Source organism: Antechinus flavipes, chromosome 6, assembly GCF_016432865.1.
Source record: "Antechinus flavipes isolate AdamAnt ecotype Samford, QLD, Australia chromosome 6, AdamAnt_v2, whole genome shotgun sequence".
Taxonomy (NCBI): Eukaryota; Metazoa; Chordata; class Mammalia; order Dasyuromorphia; family Dasyuridae; genus Antechinus; species Antechinus flavipes.
In genome coordinates, this window is record NC_067403.1 from 135,993,376 (window position 1) to 136,002,429 (window position 9,054).

The following is a 9,054-nucleotide window of genomic DNA, read 5'->3' on the forward strand; positions in this document are numbered from 1 at the left end:
AAGGACACTGATACATTGCTGGTGGAATTGTGAATACATTCAACGATTCTGGAGAGCAATGTGGAACTATGCTCAAAAAGTTATCAAACTGTGCATACTCTTTGATGCAGCAGTGTTACTACTGGACTTATCTCCCAAAGAGATTTTAAAAAGGGGGAAAAGACCTGTATGTGCAAGAATGTTTGTGGCAGCCCTCTCTGTAGTGGCTAGAAGCTGGAAAATGAATGGATGCCCATCAATTGGAGAATGTCTGAATAAAATGTGGTATTTGAATATTATGGAATATTATTGTTCTGTAAGAAATGACTAACAAGATGATTTCAGAAAGGCCTTGAGAAACTTACATGAACTGATGCTGAGTGAAATGAGCAGGACCAGGAGATCATTATATACTTCAACAACAATACTATATGATGATCAATTCTGATGGACATGGCCATCTTCAGCAATGAGATGAACCAAATCAGTTCCAATAGAGCAATAATGATCTGAACCAGCTACACCCAGCGAAAGAACTCTGGGAGATGATTATAAACCACTACATAGAATTTCCAATCCCTCTATTTTTGTACACCTGCATTTTTCATTTCCTTCACAGGCTAATAGTACACTATTTCAAAGTCCGATTCTTTTTATACAGCAAAATTACTATTTGGACATGAGCACTTATATTGTATTTAATTAATACTTTAACATATTTAATATGTATTGGTCAACCTGCCATCTGGGGGAGGAGGTGGGGGGAAAGAGGGGAAAAATTGGAACAAAAGATTTGGCAATTGTCAATGCTATAAAATTACTCATGCATATAACTTTTAAATAAAAAAAAAAGAAAAGAAATGAGACCTTTATCAGAAACACTGAATGTAAAAAATATTTTCCCAGGGCAGCTAGGTTGCACAGTGGTTAGAGCACCAGCCCTGAAGTTAGGAGGACCTGAGTTCAAATCTGGTCTGCGACACTTAATATTTCCTTTCTGTGTGATCCTACGCAAGTCACTTAATTCTAATTGCCTCAACAACAATAAATAAATAAATCAATGATTGTTTGCCCAATTTATTGCTTTCCTTCTAATCTTGTCTGCATTAGTTTTGTTCATACAAAAGCTTTTTAACTTAATATAATCAAAACTTTCTTTTGGCTTCCTTAACAACCTCTAGTTCTTTGGTTAAAAACTCCTTCCTTCTTCATAGATCTGAGAGGCTAACTGTGCTATGTTCTTCTAATTTGCTTATAATATCACTCTTTATGTCAGATCATGAACCTCTTTTGACCTTATCTTGGTATGTGATATTAGCTATGGGTCAATCCCTAGTTTCTGCCTTACTAGTTTCCAATTTTCCTAGCAGTTTTTGTCAAATAGTGAATTATTATCCCAAAAGCTGGGGTGTTTTGGTTTGTCAAACACTAGATTGCTATAAATTGTCCTGTGAACTTAACCTAATCCACTGATTGACTATTCTCTTTCTTAGGCAGCAGCAAATGGTTTTGATGATCACAGCTTTATAATATAGCTTTAATTCTGGTACAGACATTTTTTCATAAATTCCCTTGAAATTCTTGACATTTTGTCCTTCCAGATGAACTTGTATTTTTTTTTAGACCTGTAAAAATTTTTTTCTAGATTTATAAAATAATTCCTTGAGAGTTTGATTAATATGGTATTAAATAAATAGATTAATTTAGGTAGTATTGTCATTTTTATTATATTCATTTGGCCTACCCATGAGCACTTGATATTTTTCCAATTGTTTAGATGTGACTTTATTGGTGTGGAAAGTGTTTTATAATTGTGTTAATATAATTCCTGACTTTGCCTTGGCAGATAGACTCCCAAATATTTTATATTATCAACAGTTATTTTAAATGGAATTTTTCTTTGTATTTCTTGCTGCTGGACTTTGTTGGTAATATATAAAAAGGCTGATGATTTATGTGGATGTTTTGTATCCTGAAACTCTACTAAAGTTGTGAATTGTTTCTACTATTTTTTTGGTTGATTCTCTAGGGTCCTCTAAGTATACCATCATATCATTTGAAAAGAGTGATAATTTGATTTTCTAATTAAATACTCTAATTCCTTTAACTCTTTTTCTTCTCTTATTACCAAAGCCAACATTTCAAATGCAATAGTGAATACTAATGGTGATAGCATTGTTTCAACCCTGATTTTATTAGGAACAGTTCTAGTTTGCCCCCCTTACATATGATGCTGGCTGATGCTTTTAAATAGATGCTACAGATCATTTTAAGGAGAAGTCCATTTATTCCTATACTATCTAGTGTTTTTGATAGGAATGGGTGTTGGATTTCATCAAATGATTTTTCTGCATATTGATACATATGATTTTTGTTAGTTTGGTTATTGATATAATTAATTATGCTAATAGTTTTACTAAAATTGAACCACCCCTGCATTCCTGGTATAACTCCTACTTCATTATAGTGTGTTATCCTGGAGATGACTTTCTTTAATTTCTTTGCTAATATTTTATTTAAGATCTTTACCTCAATATTCATTAGGGAAATTGGTCTATAATATTCTTTCTCTGTTTTCAACCTACCTAGTTTAGGTATCAGCACCATATCAGTGTCATATAAAGAATTTGGTAGGACTCCTTCTTTCCCTATTTTTTTTCAAATAGTTTGCATCATATTCAAATTAATTGTTCTTTAAATGTTCTGTAGAATTCACATGTAAATCCAACTAACCATGGACATTTTTCTTTGGGAGCTGAGTGGCTGCTGGAGATCTAAGTCAGACTTGTAGAATGGATTCTTCATGTGAGAGGATGATGATGATAATAATACAAGGAGACTGAAGGCCAGTTGCTGTTCTCTGACCTCCCTACTGAGAGACAGATGCATTGTCTGACTTCTTTCCTCTTCCTTCTGCCTCCAATTTATTTTTTTCCAAGTTCAGGAGCAACACCTATGTCAGTAAAGGCTGCTTTACAACTCCTTCAGATGTTATGATTCACAGCTGTGGAGCCTTTTGGAGAATAAACCTTCCCCTTCTCCTACGCATGGTCTTTAACACCTTTTCTATAATGGGATTATTCAAATAATTTATTTCCTCTTCTGTTAATCTGGGCAATCTATATTTTTGAAAGTATTCCTTCATTTCACTTAGATTATCAAATTTATTGATATAAAGTTGGACAAAATAACTCCTAATCATTGCTCTAATTTCCTTTTCATTGGGGGAAAGTTTTCCCTTTTCATTTTTGAGACTAACAATTTGATTTTCTTCTTTCTTTTTTCTAATCGAATTAACTAAAAGGTTATCTACTTTCCTTGATCTTCTTTACAAAACCAACTCTTAGTTTTATTTATTAATTCCTTAGTTTTCTTACTTTCAATTTTATTAATCTCCTCTTTTATTAGCAGAATTTCAAATTTGGTATTTAATTGGGAGTGTTAATTTTTTCTAGCTTTTTTTGTTGTAAACATGATTTATTGATCTTCTCTTTCTTTATATTATGCAAGTAAGCATCTAGAGATATAAAATTTCCCATAATATTCACTTTTGATATGATGTCTCATTATTGTCATTCTCTTGGATGAAATTATTGATTGTGTCTCTGATTTGTTGTTTTACCTATTCATTCTTTAGGATGAGATTATTGAGGGGGATGGAGGCAAGATGGTGAAGAGGACATATGTTTCTCACTTTCTCCTATAACCCTCAGACTGAGTAGCAAATCCAACCTCTGAATCAGTTCTGGAGTGGCAGAATCCATGAATATTGGGAGTGCAACAAATTACCAGAAGAAGATAATTTCAAAGATTGCCAGAAAAGGAATGTTGCAATTGGGCATGGAGGGAGGTGGAGCAAGCACAAGTAGAAAGAGCACAGACACCAGTGCAGACAGTGCAGACCCCTGGTAGTGCGGGTTCTGCTGGGTGGTACAGACTTTGCACAATGGGGACTCTAGGGAAACGAATCTACATCAGTGTTGACTACTCTGACCTGGCTGCTAGTCAGTAGATCAGCAGAGAAGTTATAAAACATCCACGACAAACACAAGAGGTAAATAAAGAACCCCCAAAATCCAGAATATCTTGGGACCGGTCATGCCCACTCAGAACTTGAAGTGAGTCAGTATGGACTCAGCACAGCTGCTGCTGCATGCAGAGGAAGCCATGGGTTATAAAGGAAGCTTGGACAAACTGCCTTGCCCTAAAAAACAGATCTCAACTTTTAAAAAAATGAATAAAAAAACAAAAAAATTCTACCTATAGATAGTTTTTACGGTGAAAGAGAACAACAGATTTCAAACCCTGAAGAGACTCAAAACAGATTCTCTTCAGACAACCCCCCAAAAGGTGATATAAACTGATCCCCATCATATAACGCTCTCTGAGAAGAAGTTAAAAAAGGATTTTAAAAGAGAGCTAGAAGAAAAAGGGGGAAAGGAAATGAAAACTTTGCATGAAGTTTGGAATAGGCATATAACTCACTAAAAGATATATTTGATAAAATGGAAAAGGAAAATAACTCCTTAAAAAACAGAATTTGTGAAATGAAAAAAAAATCCATAGAACAAAACAACTAATTAAAAAAATTCAATTGGGCAAATACAAAAAGAATTTTGAAAAGTAAATGAAAATGATTCACAGAAACTCAGAACTGAACAAATGGAAATGAATGACTCAATGAGATAATAAGAATCAGTCAAGCAAAACCAAAAAACTGAAAAAAAAATAGAAAAAACAAGTAAAATTCCTAATTGGAAAAAAAATGACCTGGAAAATAGATCTGGGAGAGACAATTTAAGGATTATTGGACTCCATAAAAACCATGATAAAAAAAAAAGCCTAGACACTATTTTTCAGGAAATCATCAAAGACAACAGTCCAGATCTCATAGAATCAGAAAGTATAATAGTCATTGAAAGAATTCACTGAACACCTCCTGATAGAGTCCCCAAAATTAAAACCCCAAGGAATATCATGGCTAAATTTCAGAACTATTGGACCAAAGAAAAAATATAAGTAGCTAGAAAGAAACAATTCAAATATATGGTACCACAATAAGGAGTACCTAGGACCTAGAAGCTTCCATCTTAAAGGATCAAAGGACCTGGAATCTGTTATTCCAAAAAGGCAAAAGAACTTGGAAGGCAGCCAAGAATAAATTACCCCACTAAACTGAGCATTTTCTTTCAGGGAAGAAGATGGAAATTCTTTTTTTTTTTAATTTTTATTTAATAATTACTTTATATTGACAGAATCCATGCCAGGGTAATTTATTTTTTTTAACAACATTATCCTTTGCACTCGTTTGTGTTCCAATTTTTCCCCTCCCTCCCTCCACCCCCTCCCCTAGATGGCAAGCAGTCCTTTATATGTTGGATATGTTGCAGTATATCCTAGATACAATATATGTTTGCAGAACCGAACAGTTCTCTTGTTGCATAGGGAGAATTGGATTCAGAAGGTATAAATAACCCGGGAAGGAAAACAAAAATGCAGATAGTTCACATTCGTTTGATGTTGGAATCCTTACTAACTGCTAACTAATTAGAATTGATCTAATCTTACAAGAAGATGTTTTGGGCAAAACCTGAAACAAGGTACTAAGTAGAACTAATTAATACAAGGCTTGTGTTCACACCTTTACTCATTGGAGTTCAATGAGTTCACACCTCCCTTGAAGCTCTTTGGGCCAGAGAGCACTAGCATAAATAGAGCTTCAATGGGCCAGTCAAGGGAGTTCTTCAGAGGAAGAAGCTACAAGTCGAGATTTCACTGGAATGACATGAAGAGCGGTGCTGGCTCTGGAGGCTGAAGAAAGCAGAGGCAGAAGCAAAGGACAAAGTGGCAAGAACTCTTGGAACCAAGCAGAGAGATAGGCCTCTAAGCTAACCGGGCTATATTGGAGATAATAAAAGATCTGAACTTTGATCACCTGGCTGCGTTTTGAGAAGAAAAAGCTCACCACATTTTGGCGCCCGAACAGGGACCGATTCAGATCCATCTGAACTAGATCACAACATTTGGGGCGCCAAAATGTTGTGATCTAGTTCAAGGACCTGAATTGGTCCCTGTTCGGGCGCCAAAATGTGGTGAGCTTTTTCTTCTCAAAACTCAGCCAGGTGATCAAAGTTCAGATCTTTTATTATCTCCAATATAGCCCGGTTAGCTTAGAGGCCTATCTCTCTGCTTGGTTCCAAGAGCTCTTGCCACTTTGTCCTTTGCTTCTGCCTCTGCTTTCTTCAGCCTCCAGAGCCAGCACCGCTCTTCATGTCATTCCGGTGAAATCTCGACTTGTAGCTTCTTCCTCTGAAGAACTCCCTTGACTGGCCCATTGAAGCTCTATTTATGCTAGTGCTCTCTGGCCCAAAGAGCTTCAAGGGAGGTGTGAACTCATTGAACTCCAATGAGTAAAGGTGTGAACACAAGCCTTATATTAATTAGTTCTACTTAGTACCTTGTTTCAGGTTCTGCCCAAAACATCTTCTTGTAAGATTAGATCAATTCTAATTAGTTAGCAGTTAGTAAGGATTCCAACAGTTTCCCAGTGTTCTTTCTTTGGGTGTAGCTGCTTTTGTCCGTCATTTATCAATTGAAACTCAGTTAGGTCTTTTTGTCAAAGAAATCCACTTCCATCAAAATATGTCCTCATACAATATCGTTGTCGAAGTGTATAATGATCTCCTGGTTCTGCTCATTTCACTTAGCATCAGTTCATGTAAGTCTCGCCAGTCCTCTCTGTATTCATCCTGCTGGTCATTTCTTACAGAACAATAATATTCCATAACATTCATATACCACAATTTACCCAGCCATTCTCCAATTGATGGGCATCCATTCATTTTCCAGTTTCTCGCCACTACAAATAGGGCTGCTACAAACATTTTGGCACATACAGGTCCCTTTCCCTTCCTTAGTATTTCTTTGGGATATAAGCCCAATAGAAACACTGCTGGATCAAAGGGTATGCACAATTTGATAATTTTTTGGGCATAATTCCAGATTGCTCTCCAGAATGGTTGGATTCGTTCACAACTCCACCAACAATGCATTAGTGTCCCAGTTTTCCCGCATCCCCTCCAACATTCATCCTTATTTTTTCCTGTCATCTTAGCCAATCTGACAGGTGTGTAGTGGTATCTCAGAGTTGTCTTAATTTGCATTTCTCTGATCAATAATGATTTGGAACACTCTTTCATATGAGTGGTAGTAGTTTCAATTTCATCCTCTGAAAATTGTCTGTTCATATCCTTTGACCATTTATCAATTGGAGAATGGCTTGATTTCTTATAAATTTGAGTCAGTTCTCCATATATTTTGGAAATGAGGCCTTTATCAGAACCTTTAACTGTGAAGATGTTTTCCCAGTTTGTTGCTTCCCTTCTAATCTTGTTTGCATTAGTTTTGTTTGTACAAAGGCTTTTTAATTTGATGTAATCAAAATTTTCTATTTTGTGATCAGTAATGGTCTCTAGTTCAAGAAGATGGAAATTCAATGAAAGAGGTGAATTCCATTTACTTCTGATGAAAAGACCAGAGTTATACAAAAACTTTGACCTCCAAATAGAGAACACAAGAGAAGCATAAAAAGGTAAAAAGAAAAGAACTCTTGAGAACTGTATGTCTGTTATGGATATACATAGAGAGTGCATGTATAATTTGATTTTGCTGTTATAGTATAAAAAAGGAAATAGATGTGAAAAGGATATTATACTATAATAAAGGGAAAGTGGAGGTAAAATGAAGCAAATTACATCTCAGGAAGAGGTAAAGAAAACCTATTATAACTGAGGGAAAGAAGGAAGGGTGATGAACATTGTGTGGATTTTACTCTCAGATTTGGCTCAAAGAAAAAAAATATATTAGTCATATTTGGTTTCACTGAGAAACTTCTCTTACCTTATAGAAAAGTGGGAGGGGAAAGGAGAAAAAGGAAGGGGTAGGCTAAATAGAAGGGAAAATGGAAATAGTAGGGGGAAAGTATAAGAAAGAGGGATGGACTTTAAAGGGGAAAAACTACTTGGGGCAAGTAATGTTCGTGAGTAAAATACTAGGGTGGAGAGAAAGGGGAAAATGAAAGAGAAAAGTATAATTTGGGCTTAACAAAATGGCAGGAAATACAGAATTAGTAGTTTTAACCATAAATGTGAATGGGGTGAATTCTCCCATAAAGCGAAAGTGGATAGCAGACTGATTTAAAAGTCGGAATCCTAAAATATGTTGTTTACAAAAACACATTTAAAGCAAAGTGATACATACAGGATAAAAATAAAAGGACAGAGTAAAAATCTATTAGGCTTCAGGTGAAGTAAAAAAAAAAAGCAGGGGTAGCCATCCTAATCATAGATCAAGCAAAAGAAAAAATGGATCTAATTAAAAGACATAAGGAAGAAAACTATATCTTGCTAAAGGGTTGCATAGACAATGAAGCAATATCAATACTAAACATATATTCACCAAGTAGTATAGCATCTAACTTCCTAAAGAAGTTGAGAGTTGTAAGAAGAAATAAAAGAGTAAAACTATAAGAGTGGGAGATCTCTACCTTGCTCTCTCAGAACTAGATAATCAAACCACAAAATAAATAAGAAAGAAGTTAAAGAGGTAAATAGAATACTAGAAAAGTTAAGTGTAATAGATGTTTGGAAAAAAACTGAATGGAAATAGAAAGGAATACACTTTCTTCTCAGGAATACAGTTCTCAAGAGTTCTTTTCTTTTTATCTTTTTATGCTTCTCTTGTGTTCTCTATTTGGAGGTCAAAGTTTTTGTATAACTCTGGTCTTTTCATCAGAAGAAAGTCAATACAAAAATTGACTATATATTAAGACATAAAGACCTCAAAATCAAATGCAGAAAGATAAAAATAATAAATACCTCCTTTTCAGATCATGATGCAATAAAAATTTCTCCCTTTTCATTTTTTTCCACAACAAACAGGTAGGATTTATGCCAGGAATGCAGGACTGTATCAACATAATTGACAATATCAATAACCAAATTAACAAAAACCATATGATCATCTCAATAAATACAGAAAAAGCATTTGATAAAATCTAACACCCTTTCTATACAA